At 47.7% G+C, this 26,428-nt stretch overlaps 1 protein-coding gene, 1 long non-coding RNA gene and 1 pseudogene across 2 annotated transcripts in view; 2 read left to right on the forward strand and 1 right to left on the reverse strand.

Annotated features, from left to right (window-relative positions):
• Window positions 1–26,428, forward strand: part of LOC132416835 (NACHT, LRR and PYD domains-containing protein 2) — a 1,001,898-nt gene that overhangs the window by 547,427 nt on the left and 428,043 nt on the right.
• LOC132416975 (leukocyte immunoglobulin-like receptor subfamily A member 1) lies at window positions 5,371–8,165 on the forward strand (annotated as a pseudogene).
• Window positions 11,162–26,428, reverse strand: part of LOC138413908 (uncharacterized) — an 81,396-nt gene continuing 66,129 nt past the window's right edge. Inside the window, exons 5-6 of the long non-coding RNA XR_011246295.1 lie at window positions 25,398–25,529; window positions 11,162–11,260 (exon numbers count right to left, since the gene is read on the reverse strand). This is a non-coding gene — a long non-coding RNA (uncharacterized lncRNA). The remainder of the gene's footprint in view (window positions 11,261–25,397; window positions 25,530–26,428) is intronic.

Here is a 26,428-nt window from a genome sequence, read left to right on the forward strand (position 1 = left end):
CCTTGACTTCAGACTATACTACAAAGCTACAGTAATCAAGACAGTATGCTACTGGCACAAAAACAGAAATATAGATCAATGGAACAGGATAGAAAGCCCAGAGATAAACCCACACACATATGGTCACCTTATCTTTGATAAAAGAGGCAAGACTATACAATGGAGAAAAGACAGCCTCTTCAATAAGTGGTGCTGGGAAAACTGGACAGCTACATGTAAAAGAATGAATTAGAACACTTCCTAACACCATACACAAAAATAAACTCAGAATGGATTAAAGTCCTAAATGTAAGGCCAGACACTATAAAACTCTTAGAGGAAAACACAGGCAGAACACTCTATGACATAAATCACAGCAAGATCCTTTTTGACCCACCTCCTACAGAAATGGAAATAAAAACAAAAATTAACAAATGGGACCTAGTGAAACTTAAAAGCTTTGGAACAGCAAAGGAAACCATAAACAACACGAAAAAACACCCCTCAGAATGGGAGAAAATATTTGCAAATGAAGCAACTGACAAAGGATTAATCTCCAAAATATATAAGCAGCTCATGCAGCTCAATATCAAAAAAACAAACAATCCAATCCAAAAAAGGGCAGAACACCTAAATAGACATTTCTCCAAAGAAGATATACAGGTTGCCAACAAACACAGGAAAGGATGCTCAACATCACTAATCATCAGAGGAATGTAAATCAAAACTACAATGAGGTATCACCTCACACCAGTCACAATGGCCATCATCAAAAAATCTACAAACAATAAATGCTGGAGAGGGTGTGGAGAGAAGGGAACCCTCTCGCACTGTTGGTGGGAATGTAAATTGATACAGCCACTATGGAGAACAGTATGGAGGTTCCTTAAAAAAACTAAAAGTAGAACTACCATATGTCCCAACTATCCCACTACTGGGCATATACCCTGAGAAAACCATAATCAAAAAGAGTCATGTACCACAATGTTCACTGCAGCACTACTTACAATAGCCAGGACATGGAAGCAACCTAAGTGTCCATCGACAAATGAGTGGATAAAGAAGATGTGGCACATATATACAATGGAATATTACTCAGCTATAAAAAGAAACGAAATTGAGTTATTTGTAGTGAGGTAGATGGACCTAGAATCTTTCATACAGAGTGAAGTAAGTCAGAAAGACAAAAACAAATACCATATACTAACACATATATATGGAATCTAAGGGGAAAAAAAAAGGTTCTGAAGAACCTACGGGCACGACAGGAATAAAGACGCAGACGTAGAGAATGGACTTGAGGACACGGGGAGGGGGTAGGGTAAGCTGAGACTAAGCGAGAGGGTGGCATTGACATATATACACTACCAAATGTAAAATAGATGGCTAGTGGGAAGCAGCCTCATAGCACAGGGAGATCAGTTCATGCTTTGTGACCACATAGAGGGCCGAGATAGGGAGGGTGGGAGGGAGACGCAAGAGGGAGGGGATATGGGGATACACGTATACACATAGCTGATTCACTTTGTTATACAGCAGCAACTAACACAACAATGTAAAGCAATTATACTCCAGTAAAGATGTTTAAAAAAAAAAAACACAAAACCACATGATCATCTCAATAGATGCAGAAAAAACATTTCATAAAATTCAACACCCATTCATGATAAACACTCACCAAAGTGAGTACAAAGGGGACATATCTCAACATAATAAAAGCTATTTATGATAACCCCACAGCCAACATAATACTCAATGGTGAAAAGCTGAAAGCCTTCCAGCTGAATTGTGGAACAAGACAAGGATGCCCACTCTCACCACTTCTGTCCAACATAGTTTTGCAAGTCCTAGCCACAGCAATCAGACAAGAAAAAAGAAAAAGGTATTCAAATTGGAAGCAAAGAGGTGAAAGTGTCATTGCATGCAGATGGCATGATACTCCATATAGAAAACCCTAAAGACTCCACACAACAACTATTAGAACTGATAAGTTAATTCAGCAAGGTAGCAGGATACAAGACTAACACAGAGACATCTGTTGCTTTTCATTCTACTAACAGTGAAATATCAGAAAAAAATGTAAAATATCAATCTCTTAAAATTGCATCAAAAATAAAATACCTAGGAGTAAACCTGATGAAGGAGATGAAAGACATATACTTTGAGAACTATAAAACATTGATAAAGGAAACTGAAGATAATTCAAAGAAATGCAAAGATATCCCATGCTCTCAGATTGGAATAACTGATACAGGTAAAATGGCCATACTACCCAAAGCAATCTACAGATTTCACACAATACCTATCAAATTACCCATGACATTTTTCACAGAACTAGAACAAATAATCCTAAAATTTATATGGAACCACAAAAGACTCAGAATTGCAAAAACAATCCTGAGGAAAAAGAACAAACCTGGGGGCATAACCCTCCCAGACTTCAGACAATACTACAAAGCTACAGTAATCAAAAGAGAATGATATTGGCACAAAAACAGACCCAAGGATCAATGGAACAGATGTGAGAGCCCAGAAGTAAACCCATACACCTATGGTCAATTTTAGTATTCGACAAAGGAGGCAAGAATATACAATGGAGAAAAGACAGTCTCTGCAACAAGTGGTGCTACGCAAACCGGACAGCTGCGTGTAAAAGAATGAAATTAGAACATTCTCTAACACCATATACAAAAAACAATTCAAAATCAATTAAAGGCCTAAATGTAAGACCAGATACTATAAAACTCCTAGGGAAAAACATAGGCACAATACTCTTTGACATAAATCACAGCAATATTTTTTTTGGATCTGTCTCTTTAGAGTAATGGAAATAAAAAATATATATAAACAAATGGGGTCTAATTAAACTTAAAAGCTTTGGCCCAGCAAAGGAGACTGTAAACGAAATGAAAAGACGGCCTACTCACTGAGAGAAGTATCTGCAAACGATGGGACCAACAAGGGATTACTTTCCAAAATATACAAACAGCTCATGGAGCTGAATATCAAAAAACAAACTACCAAGTTAAAAATGGACAGAAGACCTAAACAGACATTTCTCCAGAAGACATACAGATGGCCAACAGGTACATGAAAAGACGGTCTACATCACTAATTATTAGAGAAATGCAAACCAAAACCACAGTGAGGTTATCACCTCTACCGGTCAGAACGGCCATCATCAAAAAGTCTACCAATAATAAATGCTGGAGAATGTGTGGCGAAAAGGGAACCCTCCTACACTGTTGGTGGGAATATAAATTGCTGCAGCCACTATGGAGAACAGTATGGAAGTCTTTTAAAACACTAAAAATAGGGCTTCCCTGGTGGTGCAGTGGTTCAAAATCTGCCTGCCAATGCAGGGGACACGGGTTTGAGCACTGGTCCAGGAAGATCCCACAGGCTGCGAAGCAACTAAGCCCATGAGCCACAACTACTGAGCCTGCGCTCTAGAGCCCGCGAGCCACAACTACTGAAGCCCGCGCGCCTAGAGCCCGAGCTGCACAACAAGAGAAGCCACTGCAACGAGAAGCCCGCGCACCGCAATGAAGAGTAGCCCCGCTCGCCGCACTAGAGAAAGTCCACAGGGAGCAACGAAGACCCAACGCAGCCATAAATAAATAAATAAATTTATTTAAAAAAAAACAGAGTTACTGTCTGGGGGACAAGAGGTGGGGAGGAGCAGAAACGACTCAGAGGTCTGGATGGAGAGGAATGACCAGAAGGTGCTGCTGTGGATAGAAACAAGGAAGTCAGAGAGGAAGGGTCTGTGAGAAACAAAACTGCGTTCCCAGTGCAGGAGGCAGGTGGTGGTTCCTCTGTGTGTCAGTTGACAGGATTAGAAATATTCCCCCGAGCCTCCTTCTCCCCTGGGGTCATCCGTTCTGTGACAGCCCCACCGGCTCCGCTAGACAAGCAAGGCAGACAGCGGAGGAGCCCTCAGTGCTTCACCCGCTTCCACCTCACATTCAATGAACCCATCCAACAGCCCTGGCCCGAAGCCCCGCGAATCCATGACCCTGGTCCAGCACCACAGTCAAGCTCGGCGGCAGACTCAGGACTGGTCGCTGCAACCCAGCACCTCCTTCCTGGCTCTTCCACCCCAGGGCCTCACTCCCAGCTGAGGAATTTGATTCTCATGGCCCCAACCTGATCTACTGCAGGACCCTCCCCTAAAAATAATTCTTCCAGGGTCTCCACCTGCCTTCAAGTAAATTCCAAGTATCTCCACATGACATTCCCTGAGGCTGACGATCAGAAGGGGCTGACCTCTCAGGACCAGCGAAGCTAACTCCTACCTCAAAGCAAGCTCCTCCCAGTTACCCACCTCCCCTCCCCAGACGCACACCTGAGTTCTCACCACACTTGTGTCTTCTCAAGGGGTCATCTTTGAGCCGATTATGAAAACCACAGACCCCTTTCCAAACCACCTAGAAGTCTTCCTGATTCATCCCACTCAACTGCGAATGTATTTTGTTGTAGGATTTCTGGAAGGTTTACAGAAGAAAACTTCATCAACCACTCAGATACTGACCCACTCATCACCTAGTGGTCAGATGGTGCCGGAGCTCTATCACTGTTTATTACCACCACAGTCCTCCCACAGTCCAATCCCTGCGGAGCGGCGACCATCTCAGCACAGCTGTGTGTTCATACCTTCCTTTCCGGAAAATTACCCTCTTGTCTCAAGGATAAAATCCAGGCACACTTGCAGGGTGCACTAGACCCTGTAGGACCAGGGCCCTGCATCCCCTGAACTCCAGTGCTCAGAACAGCTCCCCCTCTTCCCGGCCCAGGGTGCCAGGCCCTCACCACTCCTGTGCTAACCTCTATCAGCTTGGGTCTCTCCTTCTCCAGAAGGTCCCCGCACTTCCATCACAAGGTTGCTGGGCTTCCACCTGTCACTGTGCCTCACTGTTTTTCTCCTTCTGTACAACTGAACAAAACTAGACCCAAATTATTTATTGTCTAAATAGGTATTGTCTGGTGTCATCATCCGAGCTCCCTGAGTCCAGGGAAAGAATCGGTCACCGTCACCAATGAATCTCATGTCTGGATATTGTAACTGCTCAATAAACGTTGAAGGAAGGAACAAATTTCGCATTTTCTGCATCTCGGGAAAGGGAAGGGGCTTCTCCAAGGTCACACAGGTTCTATGAAAACCAAAATCAGAACTGGAACCAAGCAGTGAGCTGGGCAGTGCCACGCATGTGTCTCTTGCTTCCACAGTGTTTGGACTGAACAGACCCAAGGGCGCCCCTTCCTCCAGACTCGGACCACCCTCCAACCTTTTTGCCAGTCACAACCTTGGAATCACCCACTCAGCTCTCCTCGCCCTCCGGGACCAGCCAACACCATTTTCTGAGCTTAGCTCCTCACTGCCGACCAAGCATGAGCTCCCAGATTCGTCACAATTACTCCGCCAGGTGGAGGCCGCAGTCACCCGCCTGGTAACGTGCGTCTGCCGCTCTCCCACACCTACCTGTCTCTGCGCTTCTCTTCCCACACGACGCAGCAGCTCGCGAGGGCGTGAGACATCGTTTCTCGAACGGGCCGAGGAGGAGCCGGAGGGCCCGAGCTCACTGGAAAAGGCAAAAGCAGCGCTGTGGCCGCGCCCTCTTCCAGGACGTGCTGAAGCCGTCCCAGGAGCGTGGAGAAAGCCCAGGACGCCGTGGAAGCCGCCCGGCTGACGGAGAAGAACCTGCGCCAGGCCCTGTGGGTCCGCAGGCCCTGGGCTCTGCCCGCGCAGACTCCACCTCTGGACTTCCTGGAGCCACTTCCTGGATGAGCAGGTGAAGCTCATCAAGAAGATGGGCGACCGCCTGAGCAACCTCCGCAGGCTGCTCGGCCCCCAGGCTGGGCTGGGCGAGTGTCTCTTCCAAAGGCTCAGCCTCAGGCACCACTAGGAGCCCCTGGAGCCCAGTGGCCTGTGAGGAGCCCCTCTGGGCTCAGGGCTTCTGCCTGCAGCCTGTCCCTGCAGCCACTGGGCAGCTTGTTAACCGCCCGGGAGCCCTCTCCGCGCCCTGGGGGGAGCCAAAACTGGGCTGCTCCTAGGCCCTGCCCTGCATCCTCAACTTCCTGTCCCGGGACGAGTGTCACTCTCTGGCTTTGGGTTTGGCCCGAGGAGAGGCAGAGTGCGTGGGGTCTGGTGAGACCCACATGTGGTCTGGAAGGTCCCAGAGCCTGCTGTCTCCTGGGCCCCATCCTGCAGGTAGAGCAGCGTGAGGCCCTGGGGGGCTGTTCCTCTTTCTGAGAGGCTGCTATGAAGGAACCCGACGTGTCACACAGAGCCTGCACCTTGTCACCCCCCGTGCATCTGTCTGTCCTGCTGGCTCTGTGGACTTTGTGAGACACCAGCACGGCTGGGGACCATGGGAGGCACAGCCACGACCCCGACCCTCACTGCCCTTCTCTGCCTCACTGAGCTTTGGGGAAGGGAGCGGGGAGGGGGCCCCTCTCCTCCCAGGTCTGAAGCTGAGAGACCCCAGGTCTCAGGAGATCAGTGGGGGCAGAAATTGTGGGGGAGGAAGGATGTGCTCAGCCCCAGATCTGACCCCAGAACTCAGGGCCCAGACCAGGCCTGGAGCATCTATGATGTGTGCTGGGGGATGGGCGCTCACAGGGAACTCTCTCCCAGGGCTGAGTCAGGGCCCGTGGATCCAGGTCCAGGTAAGTGAGGCCCCCCAGACCTCCTGCTTCAACCCAACAACCCCCTGGTCATCTGGGGGGAACTCAGCAGGTCTGAAATGATGCTGACCTGTCTGGGAGGGGCCTGGGGAATGACAGCTGGGGAAACTGACGGGAGAAGGGCACCCCTAACTCTTCAGGTCTGATCCCTTTCCAGGGGTCCTCCCCAAACCCTCCATCTGGGCTGACCCAGGTGTCATGGTCACCAAGAGAAGCCCTGTGACCATCTTGTCTCCGGGGTCTCTGAGGGCTGATGTCTACCGTCTGTATAGAGAGAGGCCCTCTGGACTCTGGGAGGCTAAGGCCCCACAGGACTCCAGTAACAAGGCCAGTTTCCCCTTTGAATCCTCGAGCTCAAGCACTGCAGGGCAGTACCAGTGTGTGTATCACTGCAGGAAAGACAGGTCAGAGTGGAGTGACCCCCTGCCCCTGGTGGGGACAGGTAGCAGGGAGGACCCGGGTCCCCTCCCACTGCGGCAGCGTCCTTACAGGCAGAGGGAGCAGAGTGAGGGCTCAGGGGGACGGACGTCTCCCCTCACAGCCCACACCTGCGGTGAGTGGGGTGAAGGTCCCCTTTAACCCAGCCCCTTGCCCTCCCTCTCAGCAGCCGTGCCCTGTGGCGGCCTCAGGAGGGGGCGTGTCCCTGGCAGCTCACAGTTTGCAGCGGGCACTCTGCACCTGCTGAAGGAGGGCGGCGCTGACCCGCCCGACGCCGGAAATCGAGGACCCATGGGACGGGACAGGCCGTGTGCCCTGTGGGCCCCCTAAACTCGTCCCGTGGGGGAACCCGCAGATGCTATGATTCTCCCAGCTCCCTGCACATGTGTGGTCACACGCCAGTCACCCTCTGCATCGCCAGGTCACAGGTGAGGGCCCCCAGCCCCATCGTTTCCTGGACCCCTGACCTGAGCCTTGTGCCCAGTGAGCCCTGGGGTGATGGGGGGTCAGGGGCAGTGGCCTCCCGGGGCAGAACCACTGGCGGGAGGCCTGGGAGGGACCACGAGAGCTCTCACTGCAGCCCCAGTGAGCAGTGTGGGGTGTGCGTCCCCCTCGGTGCCACTGTCCCTTCTCTGCAGGGGTGTACAGGGAGCCCTCCGTCTCAGCCTAGCCGGGCTCTCTCGTGCTCCGTGGAGACAGGCTGATGGCCGGTGAGCAGCCCCTGTCCTGCCCCACGTCCTGACTGTGCTGTCAGGGTGCTGGGCCCAGAGCCATCCCTGGTGGTGATGGGGTCCTGGGAGGGGTCCTAGAGCAGACATTGAGATAGGGCAGTGGTCCAGGGAGAGTGAGTGAGAAAAATGGAGCGGGTGCCAGGAGATAAGAGAGACCCACACAGAGGGGCTGAGAGCAGCTGAGAGGGGGTCACAGACAGGGTCCCTGGAGAGAGGATGGTGGTCCCTCAGCTCAGGGTCAAGGGTGTGTTGGGGGTGGCTCTGTACACATCACGACCTTCCTCGCCCCCAGGAATGTACAGGAAACCCTCCCTCTCAGCCCAGCTGTAGGCCTCAGAACCCTGCAGAGAGAACGTGACCCTGCAGTGTGGCTCTGAGGTCTGGTCCGATCCCCTCCATCTGTCCAAGGAGGGGTCACTCACTCCTCCCCAGCACCTTCGTCTGCAGGACACGGCTCCACCCTTTCAGAACAACTTCACCTTGAGTCCTGTGACCTCAGCCCACAGTGGGACCTACACGTGCTACAGCTCACTCAGCACCTCCCCCTCCCTGAGGTCACAGCCCAGCGACCCCTGGAGCTCCTGCTCTCAGGCGAGGAGCCCCCTCCCCATATCCATCGAGGAGCCAGACCCTCGGCTCACAGCCCTGTCCCAGGGGAGCTCTGAGCTGGAGGAGAAGAAGGGGGACGCAGGGACGTCAGCCACAGGTGGCCCCACCCCACGGAGGGAGGGACAATACAGGGGGAGTCCCTCTCCCTCTACTCCACTCACCCCACCCCAGGGTCCAGGCAGTGCTAGGTGTGTGCAGAAGGGAGACAGAAGAGCGGAAGCTCTGAACTTTGAGGGAAGACGTGGAGCTAAGAACAACATGAGGATCCAGACACGCGCCACATCCTCCTTCTGTCCTTGTTCCAGGCAGCACTGGGGGCCTGCAGACTCTCACCCACATGCACGAACGCCATGTCTGCTGAGTAACAGAGTCCTCTTAGCCTAGAAGAGACACAGTCTCCCCAGTCCTGGGCTGAACTTCTGTTAACCCTTCCCCACTAAACCTTTACAGAAGGGTCGCTTCCCACTGGACCTGGGGCTGGGAGTGGAGATGAAGGAAGGAGGGGGCTTCATGTCTCAAGTATAACTGAGGTCACTGGTGCCTATTGGGTGGTCATAGTGAGAAGAAATGCATGAAGGGGAAGATGCCCAGCTGAGACAGGGAGAGAAGAGCAGGTGCCCTCCTCGCCTCTGTCAGGGTGCTGATTCCTAGGAGCACTTAGAGTCATCACGGCACCTATGGAATCAGCCCCACAATATGAAGGGCAGAGTGAAGGTGGCCTCTCATTTTCGGGTCAGGGAGGTGATGGGATTCACTGGAGAGCTACATGTAAGTCATCAAATTAGAACACTCCCTCACACCATATACAAAAATAAACTCAAAATGGTTTAAAGACCTAAATATAAGACATGACACTATAGGACTTTCCTGGTGGCGCAGTGCTTAAGAACCCGCCTGCCAATGCAGGAGACACGGGTTCGAGCCCTGGTCTGGGAAGATCCCACATGCCGTGGAGCAACTAAGCCCGTGCACCACAACTACTGAGCCCGTGCTCTGCAACAAGAGAAGCCACTGCAATGAGAAGCCCACACACCACAGTGAAGAGCAGACCCCGCTCGCTGCAACTAGAGAAAGTCCTTGCGCAGCAACGAAGACTCAACACAGCCAAAAATAAATAAATAAAATAAATAAATAATAAATAATAAATAATGGGAGAAAATATTTGTAAACAATGCGACCAAAATACACAAACTGCTCATATGACTCAAACTCAAAGAAATAGACAACCCAATCAAAAAATGGGCAGAATATCTAAATAGACGTTTTCCCAAAGACATACAGACAGCCAACAGGCTCATGAAAAGATGCTCAACAATGTTAATTACTAGAGAAATGATAAGTGAAACTACAATGAGGTATCACCACGGTACAGTCACCAGGGCTAACGTCAAAAACTTCAAAGAATAAATGCTGGAGAGGGTACGGAGACAAGGGAACCCTCGTACACACTTGGTGGGAGTGTACATTGGTGCAGCCACTGTGAAAAACAGTAAGGAGGATGCTCAAAAACCTCAAAGTAGAGCTACCACATGATCCAGCCGCCTGGGCATATGTCTGGAGAAAACCATAATTTGAAAAGATACATGTACCTCAGTGTTCATAGCAGCACTATTTACAAGACAAGCCACATAGCCAAGACATGGAAACAGCCACAGTGCCCATCAACAGATGATGGATTAGGAAGATATGGTATATATATGGTACATATATACACATACATATATATACATAATGGAATATTATTCAGCCATAAAATATGAAAATTGCCATTTGCAGCAGCATGGATGGAACTAGACAATAGTATGTGTAGTTAAACAAGTCAGAGAAAGACACATACCATATGATATCACTTATATGTGGAAAATAATACAAAGAAATCTGTACACAAAATAGAAACAGACTCACAGACACAGCAAACAAAATTATGGTTACCAAAGGGAAGAGATGGGGGCAGGATAGAAATTAAAAGTATGGGATTAACAGGTGCAAACTACTATATGTATAATAGATAAGCAACAAGGATTTACTGTATAGCACAGAAAATTATACCCAATATCTTGTAATAACCTATAAAGGAATGTAATCTGCAAATCACACACACACATACACACACACACAAAAGAATCACTATGCTGTACACCTGAAACTAACAATATTGTAAATCAACTATACTTCAATTTTAAAAAGAAGTATAATTGATATGACAAGAGATGACAGAAAATGCAAAAAAAAGAACTACAGGCACCACAAATAGTCAAAGAATCTTGAAAAAGAACACGCTGGAGGAATCACTGCCAGATTTCAAAATATACTACAAAGATATAGTATTAAAACTGTATGCTGGGCTTCCCTGGTGGCGCAGTGGTTGGGAGTCCGCCTGCCAATGCAGGGGACACGGGTTCGAGTCCTGGTCCGGGAAGATCCCACATGCCGTGGAGCAACTAAGCCCGTGCGCCACAACTACTGAGCCTGCGCTCTAGCGCCCTTGAGCCACAGCTACTGAGCCCGCATGCTGCAACTATTGAAGCCCAAGCACCTAGAGCCCGTGCTCTGCAACAAAAGAAGGCACCGCAATGAGAAGCCCGTGCACCGCAAGGAAGAGTAGCCCCCACTCGCCGCAACTAGAGAAAGCCCGCGTGCAGCAACAAAGACCCAACGCAGCCAAAAATAAAAATAAATAAATTTATTAAAAAAAACACAACTTACCGACCATATACTTCCTCGTTCCCAGAGAAGAAAACATGCTCATAGAGGTTATCATGCAGCAGAGTCATTGTGTCCGAATATCAGTGAATATGAAAGCAGGATGAGTTCCACTAAAAATCAAAGCAGAAATAGGAGATGACTACAGTTAACTAAGGTCATGAGGATGGGGTCCTGACCCAACAGGACTTGTATCCTTACAAGAGGAGGAAGAGACACCAGGTACCTATCTTTCTCCGTGTGCGGGCACAGAGGGTAGACCACACGAAGACACAGGTAGAAGACAGCTGGCTGTCTGCAGGCCAAGGAGAGAAGCCTCAGGAGAAAGCAATCTTGCCGACACCTTGATTTCAGGCTCCAGGACTAAAGACAATAGATTTCTTTTAAGCCACCCAATCTGCAGCGGTCCCAGCAGACTAGTATAGGATGTAGATATCAAAGATCAGTGCAAATGCCAGCTCTGCTTTCAGCTCTCAGGGCTGTAGTAATTTCCTGTGGTTGTTTTAACAAATGACCACAGCCTTTGTGGCTCAGAAAAACACCAATGTATTGACTTACAGCTCTTGAGGCAAGAAGTGTAACATGGGTCTCACTGGGCAGGGCTTCATGGCTTCTGGAGGCTCCTGGGGAGAATCTGTTCCCGTGCCTTATTCCAGCCTCTAGAGACGCCTGTATTCCTTGACTTGTGGCCCCGTCCTTCATCTTCACGTCTCTCCCTGACTCTCCTGCCTCCTTCTTTTAATGAGTATCCTCGTGATTACATGGAACCCACCTGGTTAATCTAGGCTCATCTCCCCACCTCAGGATCAGCTGAGTAGCAACCGTGATTCCACCTGCAACTTTAATAGCCTCTTGCACGTAATGGTACATACTTACAAGCTCTGGGACTTTGGAAGTGGACATCTTTGTGGGGGGAGCATTTTTCTGTGTACCACAATCTGCAAGAGGTCCCATCACCCGCACAGCTGCTGTGTGACCTTGTGAAGGGGATATTTCCCCTCTGGCCTCTCATTTCTTCCTCCGACCTGACAATAACCCTTTCAGTTGTATCAGGCAATTGTGAACAAATGATGGAATAAAAAGTGTCACAGACCCAGTGCAGACCTGGAAATTGCTTAACGAATGCTAACTATCCTTGTTATCATTAATGTTAAATATATAAATCGGACACTTGATTACATTTCCATCACCCTACTTGCAAACACCCCCACCCCTGCCCAGCATCCACCAACACAAAGCCTCGAGGCCCAGCTTCCTTCACTCCTCAACCATTTGAGCAGTGAAAGACCCAGCTGGCCTGAGTCTGCATGGAATTCCACTCCCCCTTCCCCACTTGAACTGAACTGAAATGGGATCTCGGAAGAGGGTCTGAGCGGAATGAGATGATGATGTTCACGAAAGGAACCTGGTCCATCTCCTGGATTCTAGCAGCTCTCTGAAACACGGGAGACACAAACTCGCAACGTGCCCATCTCCCTGTGCCTGGTGGGGATCCAGCTACAGGAGAACCCTGGAGGAGAAGCAGAAACCGACCCCTAACCCAGCCCCAGAGCATCCCACCACATGGAGCCCATCAAAAGGCTGCAGGATGAGTTCAGGAGAGGAGGACTCTTACCCAGGATTTTGGTATCTTAAAACAGCCTTTAATCCTGGATAAAACCCACCCCACACTCGTTAGGATGGCTACTATAAAATATACCCAGACAATAACAAGTGTTGGATGATTCCACTTATATGAGGTTCCTAGAATAGTCAAATTCATAGAAATAGAAGGTAGAATGGCGATTGACAGGGGATGGAGGAAGGGGGGTGGGGTTTGGTTGTTTAATGTACAGAGTTTCAGTTTTGCAGGATGAAAACAGTCCTAGAAACGGATGGTGGAGATGGTTGTACAACAATGTAAATGTCCTTAATTCTACTGAACTTGACACTTATAAACGGTCATGATGGTACCTTTTATGTTATGTGTATTTTACCACAATAAAAAAATGGAAAAAAATGGATAACAGGAGGCAAAGTACAGTGGTTCTCTCTGGAGTATAACTGATGGGTAATGCTTCTGTGCGTTGTTCTGTATTTTTTGAATATTCCACAACAGTCGTGAGTTTATCTGGAAATTTTTTTTTTTTTTTTTGCCAAAGAGAAAACCACAAATGCTGGCTGATTTATTCACTTAGACTCTTAGCAGTCACTTTCCTGGGCCTATGTTGCGTTCTGGGGACAGAGATGAAGCAGCTTGTGAATTAGGGTAGGGGACAGATGTGGGAAATGCCCATATTATCTAGGCATTCTGTGATGTGGGATCTGACGGGAGGCAGCAGAGGGCGCTGCGGAGGAACGAAAAGGAAACTCCTACTTGAGTGAAAGGTTTGGGGTTGTGTTTGGGAAGGTGATGGGAATGGACACCAGTCTTAGAAGGGATCTTGGTACCGTATCTGTTGTCATTAAGCCTGTGCCTTCAGCGCCCTACAGGTAGCAATTACTTACGTATTTATTTTTGATTATCAGAGCATCACATACCAGTGGAGAAAAGAAACACTTTCATGAATGAAATTAAGACCATTAACTGTCCCAATATCCTGGGATAAACCACAATGGAAAAGAATATGAAAAAGAATGTATATACGTGTATAACTGAATCACTTTGTTGTACAGCAGAAATTAAAACAACATTGTAAGTCAACTCTACTTCAATAAAATAAATTTTAAAATAATAAATAAAAATTGATTGTACAGTTTTCAAAATAAATCACAAGGAGACACCTAGCTATTCCTTCAACAAATGTCTGACATTGAGCAGGTACACAGAAAAAATCTATTCATTGGATGCAAAAAAAAAAAAGAGCTTTAATTGTCCATTTGGAAAAATAAAACAATTAGATTCCTAATTTACACCATATGCAAAAATTAACTCCAGTTGGATTGAGAAACTAAATGTGGAAAAGAATCTAGGAAACTCCTCCTCGGTCCTGGATGTTATAAAGTTATTCTTTGGATGTTATAAAGTTATTCTTCTATAGCATGTTCTACTTATTTAAACAACACAAAACACTTCTTTAAAAATGTATTTATTCATTTTTGGATGTGTTGGGTCTTCGTTGCTGCACACAGACCCTTTCTCTAGTTGCAGCGGTGCATGGGCTTCTCACTGCGGTGGCCTCTCTTGTTGAGGAGCCTGGGCCCTAGGCACACGGGCCTCAGTAGTTGCAGCGCATGGGCTCAGCAGTTGTGGCTCGCGGGCTCTAGAGCGCAGGCTCAGTAGTTGTGGCGCACGGGCTTAGTTGCTCCATGGCATGTGGGATCTTCCTGGACCCGGACTCAAACCCGCGTCCCTTGCACTGGCAGGCAGATTCTTAACCACTGCGGCACCAGGGAATTCCCATAAATACTGTATTGACCTTGATTTGATACGTAACAATACACTCTGGGATCTTTCCTTACTGGTACGTAGGTTATTTTCAAATACATTTCTCCATCATCTTCTAATTTCCACAGTGGTCGATGAGAAGTCTGATGTGATTCTGAGCTAGGAACAATTACTTTAAAAAATTTACAGAGGAAGAAGCAGACGCACAAAGAGATTGATTAACTTGCTCAAAGTACAGAACTTATAACTGGCAGAGTCCAGAGTCATACATAGAAATCTAGTCTCTGGAATTGTATTCGATGATAATGCACTATATGCTTCCCTATACTTCCCATATTCTGTATGTATCTATTCATCTATCAGCATTCAAAAATATTTACTGAGGGCTTCCCTGGTGGCGCAGTGGTTGAGAGTCCGCCTGCCGATGCAAGGGACACTGGTTTGTGCCCCGGTCCGGGAAGATCCCATATGCCGCAGAGCGGCTGGGCCCGTGAACCATGGCCGCTGAGCCTGTGCATCTGGAGCCTGTGCTCTGCAACGCGAGAGGCCACAGCAGTGAGGGGCCCGCATACTGCCAAAAAAAAAAAAAAAAAATATATATATATATATATATGTATATTTACTGAATATCTACTATGTGCCGGTTACTGTTCTAGATGCAAGGATACAATGGGAAACGCTACCAAAAAAAAAAAAAACCTCTAGAGATTAGAATAGCAATACATTCTAGAGGGAGACAGACAGTAAAGAATATTAGTAAGAAAATACATAACAAGGCTAGTGATACATGCTGAAGGAAAATAAAAAAACAGCAAAAGATAAATATACAATCTGGATGCGGTGTAGCAGTTTTAGAAAGGATGGTGGTCTGGGAAGATCTAAGTGAGAAGGAAACATTGGAGCAGGACTAGAGGACAGGATGTGGTGAGGAGCCACGTGCATCTCTGGCGGAAGAACATTCCAGGCAGAGAAAACGGCATGTGCAAAGGTCCTGAGGCAGAAGCATGCTTGGCGTGTTCTAGGCATAGCAAAGACACCCATGTGGCTGAAGCAGAGCCAGTGAGGAGATGCAATGACAGAAGATGCAGAGTCCTGTAAGTCTGACTGAGATGGCAAGCCCTGGAATGATTCTGAGCAGAGGGATACAAAGTGGCTAGCTTTGGTTGTATTTTATTGCCAAATTGTATTTTATTATCCGCGTGCTTTATTCCATGGAATCAGGCTTGTATTTTGGAGAAAGATCCCATTTTTAAAAAGTTTTTTATTATTTATTTATTTTCCTTTTGGCCGCGCCGTGCAGCATGTGGGATCCTAGCTCCCCCACCAGGGATCAAACCTGTGCCCCTGCGGTGGAAGCACAGAGTCTTAACTACTGGACTGCCAGGGAAGTCCCCCCCCCACCCCGTTTTCTTTAAATTGAGATACAGCTGCCATATAATATTGTGTAAGTATTGTGTAAGGTGAACCACATACTGATTTGATACGTTTATACTGAAGTATGATTGCCATCGTAGCGTTGGCTAACACCTCTGTTGTGTCACATAATTATTTTTTCTTCTTGCAGTGGGAACATTCAAGATCTAGTGTCTTAGCAGGTTTAATGTTTAGAATACAGTTTTATCATCCATAATCACTATACTATGCATTAGATCTCCAGGACTTATCTACTAGTTGCAAGTTTGTATCCTTAAACAACATCTCCCTATTTCCCTCGTCACCACCGTTCCACTCTCTGTTACTATTTCACTTTTTTTAGATTCCACATATAAGCGATATCATACAGTATTTGTCTTTCTCAGTCTTACTAATCTCACCTAATATAATGCCCTCAAGATCCAACCATCGTGTTATGGCAAATGGTAGGACTTCGTTTTTTCTGGTAGCTGAGTAGTATTCATATATACAGCACATCTTTTTTTTTTTAATAAGTGATTTTATTTAATTTTGGTCGAACCACATGGCTTGCGGGATCTTAGTTCCCCGACTAGGGATTGAACCCGGGCCCTCAGCAGTGAAAGTGCAGAGTCCTAAGCAGTGGGCCACCAGGGAAGTCCCACACCACATCTTTATCCATTCATCCACTGATGGACACTTAGGTTGTTTCCATATCTTGTGCATGTTGTGAATAATGCTGCAATGAACACAGGAGTGCAGATAACTCTTCAGATCGGGTTTTCGTCTCCTTTGGATAAATACCCGGAGATGGGATTGCTGGATCCCATGGTAGTTCTATTTTTAGTTTTTTGAGGAACAAGAGATTTGGTTTTCATGAATGGACTGGTGTATTATATATATGGAAACAGTGCCAACCATTTCAGGAGAACTGCCTTCAGTCCTCTTGTGGACATCCCGGTGTGGACACCCAGACATCATTCTTGCGCCTCCATTCTGAGGGCTGGTAATTGGGAACGGGTGACGTACCCCTCAGACCTTCCCTCTCAAAGGAGACAGACCAGGGTCTTCCTTGGCAGCCTCCTCCCGGCTCTTGGGACTGGAGATCGACCGTGAGCGTCTCTCCCTGTGAAGACCTCTACTACTGCTCTGCTCAGCGAGGCCTCCGCCCAAAGCCAAAGTCCTATTTTATCCCATAATTTCCCAGGAATAATAAAGCGTTCCATAGGGATCAGCTTTTGGCTAGCTTTTCTCGGTTGCCTCGTCATCATTTCTGTAAGATCCACCTTTTTCCTTCAACAGATTTTTACTCGCAAGGAAATGACTTCCGAGAATGACAGCCACAATGCTGGCTAGTCACTTTCTCTCATCTAGATCTGCCCAAACTCCAGAACCGAGCTTGGCCGGCATCCCTAGTGCTTTGGCAGCCATGGCTGTGTCCGCCCTCCCCTATCTGCCGGGCTTGGCCCCAATTCTGGGAGGAACTGTTAAGTTTAACGGGGTGACACTGCTGCTTGGTTGAGATTAGACCACATGGGGGAGGTTAAAAATGAGTAGGGGAAGAAAGACAAATACCATATGATATTACTTATATGTGGAATCTAAAATATGCCACAAATGCACCTGTCTAAGAAACAGAAAACAGACTCACAGACATAGAGAACAGACTTGCGGTTGCCAAGCGGGAGGGGGTGTGGGGGAGGGATGGATTGAGAGTTTGGGATTAGCAGATGCAAACTATTGCATATAGAATGGGTAAACAAGGTCCTACTGTATAGCCCAGGGAACTATATTCAATATCTTGGGATAAACCATAATGGAAAAGAATTAAAAGAATGTTAGAAACCCAAACCAAACAAATAACGAGTCGGCAGGGGAGGTTAGGGGGCTCTTGCAATAATCCAGGTGACAGCTGACGTGGTTCAGACCAGGGTTGTGTTAGCAGAAGTGGTGAGGTGAGATTGCAGTTCTGCAATTCTCTCTCTCTCTCTTCCTTCTCTCCATCCCTCCCTCTGCTCTCTCTTCCCCTTAATGGGACTCCAGTTACACATATGTTGGACCTTTTTAGCATGTCCCATACTTGTCTCATGCCCTTTATTTTATTAATTGAGGTAAGTCATGCCCTCTTCTGAATATTTATTCTTCAGTCTCTCTGTACCTCTGTCTGGGTAGGTCTCTGAGACCTATGTCTCAGGTCACTCTTTCTCTCTTCAGCTGAGTCCAATTTGCTGTTAATCCCATAGTTGAGTTCACAGTTTCAGTAACTACATGTTTCAATTCTAGAATTTGTACTTACGTTTTCATATTTTCTAGTTCTTTGTTGAAATTTCCCATCTTGCCATTTATTTGTACATAGTGGTTATAATTATTTGAAGCCCAACGTGGTCTATTTCTATTACATACTTTTTCCCCCCTCTGGGTTCTTTGGGCTAATCTTAACCACCTGATGCCTTATTGCTTTTGATTATGTGCCAAAAATTGCGTGTGATGTTTTTGGGGATACTCTGCCACTCTGTACGGTTGTTCTCCTCCAGAGAGGATATATTTTTGCTTGGACTAAAGACCAGTCCTTTTCACTTTTTAAAACTGGGTTTCTCCCCTTCTGAGGTCTTGCTAATGCCCAGATCACCTTCATCCCAGGATGTGACCCTTCAGGGATGTTTATGGGGTACTTCCTCCTGATGGACCCTTCTGCCTGATGCCCTCAATTTGAAAATATTGTTTAATGCGACGGCCCAAAGTTCCACCCAGCTTTTCAGTCTCTTCTCTGCTGCTTTTACTTTTAGTAGCCGCAAACTGTCAGTGTAAACCTATCCCCAAGTGATAAATCCCCCTCTCTTGGTTTCCTTCCCCTTTTGTAACTTGGAACCATAAACTCTGTCTGCTTTGGAAGCTCTCCAAGGCTGACAAACAGATGTTCTCTATGCTTTTTCTCTGTTTTTGTTTGTTTTGTTTTATTTTTTTGCAGTGGGAAGTTTAATCTAAAACAACACAGTCAGACATTTCTGGGAACCAAACTTCCATCAGCATTTCTTTTCAGCCTAGTTTCCATTCTTGAAACCGTGCGTTTTTAAAAAACCCTTACAGCTATCACCCTACCCCAAGCAACTCAAGTCTTCCCTGGAGGGCAAGAGCTCCTTAACTGGTCTATACACACGGTTTTGTTTTAATAACTATAAAAATGTCCATTTATGTTATATATTATTGCTAAATATAGTATCACAATAATAGGTGAGAACATAGGGTCCTCCCAGGTTGAAATCCAGCTCCAACACTTATCTGACGCACGGCACTAATCACCCTGGTTGCCCCTCTGAGCCTCCCTGTCCTCATCTATAAAACAGATCGACTCCTCTACTGAATCTTGTGAGAATTAAGAAAACTGTCCATATGGAGGACTCAGAACGGTGACTGGCACATAACAGGTGCTCAGAAAATGTGAGTTCTTACGTTTATTGCCTCCTCCGATTCTGTCTCCATGAAGTGGCCGTATATATATCTTAGACAAAAATCTGATCATGCCAGGCTTACGTTGAAAACCTTTCCCGTTGGGCTTCCCTGGTGGCGCAGTGGTTGACAGTCCGCCTGCCGATGCAGGGGACACGGGTTCGTGCCCCGTTCTGGGAAGATCCCACATGCCGTGGAGCGGCTGGGCCCGTGGAGCGGCCCGTGGAGCGGCTGGGCCCAGCCTGCGCGTCCGGAGCCTGTGCTCCGCAACGGAAGAGGCCACAGCAGTGAGGGGCCCGCGTACCGCAAAAAAAAAAACAAAAAACAACAAACCTTTCCCATTATCCTGAAGATCAAATCCCAAATCTTTACATCGCCATTTACAAAGCCCTGCACATTCAATCCCTATTGAAGCATCTCCTCAATGTCCTCCAATTTCCAGTGCTTTGGGAATTGTGTCTACTTCTGAGAACTTGCAAAATTATTTCCTGACTCAGGGCTAGAGTCAGGATTCTGCCTAGATTCTCCTCAACTCTCAGCTCTGCTGACAGTTCCTCCATCCTCACACTCCTACTCAAGCTCAGCATCATGCAGGGGCCTTCCCCGAGGTCTGCACTCAAGGTCAAGTCCCCTTTTGACACAGAGTCATAGCCACTGTTTCCTTTGGGGCGCCTACGACGTGAGCAGCTATGGCTTACCACGCACCACACTTTCATGGCTTCTCCTATATTGTGTTATCACTGCCCCACAGCTGCCCCACAAGACACTGTATACCAGACTTTCCTACACCCAGCTGTGGACTCGTGATGAATTCTCATCAATGGAATGAGAGCAGAGGTGATACCTGCCACTTCCGGATTTTTTAAAAAAAGAAATGATGTGGGACTTCCCTGGTGGCGCAGTGGTTAAGAATCCGCCTGCCAATGCAGGGGACACGGATTCGAGCCCTGGTCCGGGAAGATCCCACATGCCGCGGAGCAACTAAGCCGGCGCGCCACAACTACTGAGTGCATGCCACAACTACTGAAGCCCACGTGCCTAGAGCCCGTGCTCCGCAACAAGAGAAGCCACCGCAATGAGAAACCCGCACACCGCAACGAAGAGTAGCCCCCGCTCGCCACAACTAGAGAGAGCCCGCGCGCAGCAACGAAGACCCAACGCAGCCAAAAATAAATAACTTAATTTAAAAAAAAGAAGAAGGAAGAAATGGATGCGTCATTTTCACTCTCTCATTCTCCTTCCCCTCTCTGGTAGCAGAGTACTCCAAGATCTTAGTGGGTGCTGGGGCCAAAAGTTGGAAGAATCCTGGGAGCATGTGTCACCCCATGGAGGAACTCCAACTGCCGAGCTGGGGGCACCCGTACTGAAGGGTTACATGAGCGAGAAATAAGACATTCCACTGAGACAAACTACTGAGCTTTTGAGGTTGATGTGTGGGGGGAAAAAAATCTAGTGTTACTAGAGGTTAGATATCACCCCTGCAATCACATGATTTTTGGAGACCTTTGACGTGTGTCTTCCTCATTAGACCGGGAGCTCCATTAATTTGCATATTCCAAATGTTCGGCACAGACTCAGGTCCTTAAGAGACACCCAATAAATATGTATTTGTTGAAACAACAAAAAAGGAAAGTCGCCGACTCACACCTCCCTAGGAAGGCGACTCGCTTCAGGCCCCACGTTCTACATGAGACAGAGCCGGCATCACAGTATCATTTACGTCTAACTCCTGTCGGTGCTCAGAGTCCCCCTCACACCCTAGGGCCAGCCTTGCCAATCTGGATGCGGTGTTTGGATGGGAGATTCAAGTCGGGCATGAGTGTGGTTGGACCAGTCCTCCTCTCCCACACCCCCAGTCAAGGGAAGGAGGAACTAGGTCATGTGGATGAACTTTCCGTTAAACCACTTAGTAAGAAAACCACAAGATGGTTCGGATTGAGTCTCTGACCACCACAGCCCGTACATCTGTCCGTTGGCAAGGCTGAGTCTTGGGCAGGCAGCATCGTGCCTGCCGTGTTTACTTTTTGGTTTTCCATTGGTGAGTTCTGACATGGCAGGAGGGGATCTCTGGGCTGGGGGACCAGGATGCTGAAAATCCAGGTCCTTCCCTAGACCATAGTCCTGGTTGGATCGATGCCATGGGACCTTAGCCTATGATTCAAGGGGGAGCAGAGACTATGGAAAGAAGGTATTGTCTACCCAAGCCTCAGGCTCCCCTGCCCCGGCCTTGAACCAGGGGCTTAGGGGCTTAATCAGATATGGATTCTGAGTGAAGAATGGAGCCCTTTAAACCTGGATTTCTCTACTAGGCCACAAGAGAGGAGGGAGAGGAGGCCACAATCTTGAGTCTGGGCCACAAGATTTGGGTACGAGAGAGTAAGTCTGTGTCCTAAAGTGCTAAGGTCTACACTGGGTCAATGCAGTTGACTCTCACCCGCAGAGCCGGAACTGGGTAAGAAAAGGCTGGGATGGTGAGCGTATTTGCGGAGTGCTTTTGGAGTCTAAACTCTCAAGTGCTTGGACTCCGTGAGATCATAGTTCCCTGACCAGGGCTCGAACTCGCGCCCCCTGCACAGGAAGCATGCAGTCTTAACCACTGGGTCACCGGGGGAGCCCCGTGAGGCTCTAGATTTGATCCCCTTCTAGAAAGCTACTCTAGAGTCATTTTCCTGGGTGATCCAGACTCGGTGTCAGACCAGAAGAATTCCAGGACCCTCTGGGGCTGGGAGCTGTCCAGGTCTGATGAATTCTGTCTGGATAGAGATGGAAATCCGGAGCTCTGGGATAAAGATGTCACCAGAATCACCCAACTACACGGGAGCAGACAATTCAGGCCTTCGCCACAGTCACTACGGCAGCTGAAGCCACGGCTGGCGATTTCAGGTTGGACGCCTATCCAGAGGTTGCCCAGTCTCAGGTCCCGCCCGTCGTGTTCGGATCAAGGGGGAAATGGATGGGCCACGTGGAGCCCTTCGCAGAGACAAGAACAGAGGGCGAGGGAGGTGAGGAACCAACCCCCCTTCACACGGCCACCCCCCTGTCCTCTGGTTGCTCGTGACATCTACCTTCAGCTTAGCCAGCACTGGGCGGGTTTCTGGAGAGAACGTGGAAATGCATGCCTTTAGTGTTCCTCAGAACTCCAGTGTAGCTGGTTCCTTCTAGTACCGAGGCGTCCATCAGCTCCAATGGTGCATCAGCCGGAGGGGTCATAATGACACGCTCCTTTGCTCTCCATGCTCCTGGGAGGCGGCTACCCACAAGGAGCTTTATTGTCTGGTCTCCCTTGCATCTGCTTGTGACTGTAGTAAGTAAATATAGCCAAGAAAGTTGGGCAGAAATAACGTGTATCACTTCCAGGCCAGCGACTTACAGGTGGACATACCCTTTCTGCTTTCTCTTTCTCTTTCCTTTGGTTGGAAGCAGAGGACACTGTTGCCCACGAGGATGGCGGGGCCACAGATGGAAGAGGCTGATGTTCCTGAGACCTCCTAAGACAGGAAGTTCAAATCCTTCCCAGGAAGACCCACATTGGTCATGAGGAAGCAACAGACTCCCTTTGTGTTAAGACACTGGTATTTCAGGGCTGACCTGTTACAGTGGTGACTGTTACCCCTCTTTCATATCACAATGGTAGTTAAATAATTGATGAGTAGCTAAGTAATTGATTGATTCTAACCCCTCATTGGATGGAAGCTCTGCTGAGCACAGGGACCGTATCTGTTTTGTTCACTTCTGTATCCCAAACACCAAGCGCATGACAGGAGATGGCTAAATATTGGTCAACTGGCTTCTGAAGAAAGGGAGCTCACAAAACTCACATTTATGAAAGTTTATGGGGAAAGGGACTTGTCCAAGGTTGTTGTAGGAGACAGAGGAAGATCTCATTCCGTCTGACTTCTCAGCCCACGCTCTGCACTTCTTTCAATATCTTAACAGCCAAGTTTCCACTACACACCTACTCAGAGTGGCCAAGACCCAAAACACTGACACCAAAGGCTGGCGAGGACGTGGGGCAACAGAAACTCGCATTCATTGCTGGTGGGAAACGCAAAAGGGTACATTTTGACCATTTCGCAGTTTCTTACCAAACTCAACCTGCTTACTACCATATGACCCAGCAGTTGTGCTCCTTGGTATTTACTTAAATGAACTGAAAAGTTATGTGACCACCTAGAGGGGTGGGATAGGGAGGGTGGGAGGGAGGGAGACGCAAGAGGGAAGAGCTATGAGAACATACGTATATGTACAACTGATTCACTTTGTTTTATAAAGCAGAAACTAACACACCATTGTAAAGCAATTATACTCCAATGAAGATGTTAAAAAAAAAACAGAAAAGTTATTTCCACACAAAAACCTGCACACAGATGTTTAAAGCAGCTGCTTTTTCATAACTGCCAAAACTTGGAAGCAACCGAGATGCTGTTCAGCAGGTGAACAGCTAAGTAAACCGTGGTCCGTCCACAATGGAATATTATTCAGTGCTAAGAAGCTACGAGCTATCAAGCCATGGAAAAACACGGAGGAACTTGAAATGCTTATCTCCAAGTGGAAGGAGTCAATCTGAAAAGGCTACAGGCCGCATGATTCCAACTCTATGACAGTCTGGAAAAGGAAAGACGATGGATACAGTAAAAAGATCAGCTGTTGCCAGGGGTTAGGAAGGAGGGAAGCATGAACAGGTAGAGCAGAGAGGAATTTCAGGGCAGTGAAACTACTCTGTACGATACTGCAGTGGTGGACGCATGGCATTATACGTTTGTCCGAACACATAAAACGTACAACACCAAGAGTGAGCCCTCTTACGCTAATACGTATAAAATAGATAACTAATAAGAACCTGCTGCATTAAAAAAAAAACAATTCAGAAAAAAAGAAAAAGAGTGAGCCCCCATGTAAACTACGGGCTTTGGGTGGTTATGATGTGTCGATGTGAGTTCATCAGTTGTAACACGTGTACCACGCTGGTGCCAGCGTGTTGATAATGCGGGAAGCTGTGCATGTCTGGGGGCGGGGGGTGGACGGGAAACCTTGGTATCTTCTGCTTCAGTAGTTGTGGCTCACAGGCTCAGTAGTTGTGGCGCACGGGCTTAGCTGCTCCACGGCATGTGGGATCCTCCCAGACCAGGGCTCGAACCCTTGTCCCCTGCATTGACAGGCGGATTCTTAACCACTGTGCCACCAGGGAAGGCCCCTCTTCTGCCCAATTTTGCTGTGATCCTAAAACTAGTCTAAGAAATAAAATTCATTTGCGAAAAGAACCAAATTACCCATCTGACCTTGACGGTGGGTCGCAGATGGTGTTTCAGATAAGTGAGCAGCGGTTTGCTTGCAAATCTACTGAAACATCTGTTATGCTAAGAAGCAGCCCTCACTGCTGATGGGGGTGGCGGTGAGAAGGACAAAGCTCAAGGAAAGGAGTTACTTCCCTTTTTCTGAGAAAATCAACAGGAAAACCGAGACATACTTGGGGTTAAGCTTCCGCACATCCTACCCTGCATGTCTGTCTGTCGAGTTGGGCTCCACTGCCTACCTGTCTGTCGAGTTGGGTTGTTTCGGTTCCTCTGTTTGCACGTGCTGGCCTGCCTCGCTCTGTCCCCTCATCCTCCTTGGAGAGCTTCCCTTGGCGATGAGCATGCCTGGGCTGCTTTCTCCCCGGGCTCTGTGATTCTGCCCTTGCAAGGACTTTCAGATGCTAATGATGGATGGTGACCATCAATCCTCCTGGGAACAATGGGCTCCCACTGATACCCCAGGCTTGTGATGACCTGTGAGCATGGCCAGCTAACCCCAGTCCTCTGTGGGGCTCAGACGGGCTGTTTTAAGCTTTTTACCCAGGTAGTCACATGTATGGGAGGTCCACCTTAGGTTCTTGGGGACACAGAGAGGCCCTCCAGACTCAGTGGGAGAGAAGGACACGGACAGAGACAGAGAGAGAGGAAAAAAAAGGAGAGACAGAGAATTTGCATAAAGTCAGACTAAGCGAGACAGAAGAGAGGAAGAGCCAGAGACAGATGTACTGACTGAAGGAGACCTCTACTTACTTCAGGCGCCAAGGGTGTGTTTAGAGATGCTCCACCAAGCGTGGCGGCCGCTACCCACAGGTGTCTGTGGATCAATCTACACAAAGCCAGTCTCAGCCGCCATGTGCTTCAATTATAAAACACACCCGGGACCTGGAAGACAGAGTAAAAAGAGCGAGCGTGAGCTATGTCGGTCATTTTTCACACTGAAAAGATAACGTTTTAAAACAGATTGGGTTAAATGAAACATAGGTATAATTACTTTCCATCAGTTTCTTTTTAGTGTGGACCTTTAAACACGCACAAGTGGCTAGTACTTGCGGTTGATATTGTATTTTAATTGGAAAGTGCTGGTTTAGGGAGCTGGCTGGCCACCTTAACACCCCACACTCTTCGCAAAGGAGACTCAAAGGAAAATGGGCATCTTCCCTGAAGCAGATGCTCAGACAGTCTCCGGAGAGCCTATGACCAAGAGGCATCACTCAGAGACCTGGTGGGACTTATCCTTTCTGTCCTAAGAGAGATGAGCTAACGTTCCAGGTCTTGCTTAGCAGACCGTGGCTTTTCTGGCTTCCCTTGAACTTGGTGACTTCAGTCACTGAAGACATCTCCAGTCACAATGGCTTTTCTGACAACGACCTCTCGTGTCATTGGATCCTAATGAGTTTTGAACCCTGACTTCATGGTCATGGGGGGCTGGAACAGTGCAGAACACAAAAACAATAAACTGGACATAAGATAAATCTATCCAGATTGAAGTACTCAGAAAAGAAAATGGAAACCCAAAGGAAAATTCTAAGAGACTTGTGGAGCACAGGAAAAAGTTTCTACGTTTGACTAACTGGAGCCCCAGGAGCCAAGAAGAGAGAGAATGAAGAAAAAGCAATATTTGAGGAGATAATGACCTAGAAATTATCCAGCTTTATCTAATTTTAATTTTATCCAACTTTTAATTATCCGAAGTGATCCATTTGGGGAACTTTCCTGGTGGTCCAGTGGTTAAGACTCAGTGCTCCCAACGCAGGGGGCACGGGTTCGATCCCCGGTCAGGG

The sequence above is a fragment of the Delphinus delphis genome, chromosome 20, assembly GCF_949987515.2.
Source record: "Delphinus delphis chromosome 20, mDelDel1.2, whole genome shotgun sequence".
NCBI classification, from domain to species: Eukaryota; Metazoa; Chordata; class Mammalia; order Artiodactyla; family Delphinidae; genus Delphinus; species Delphinus delphis.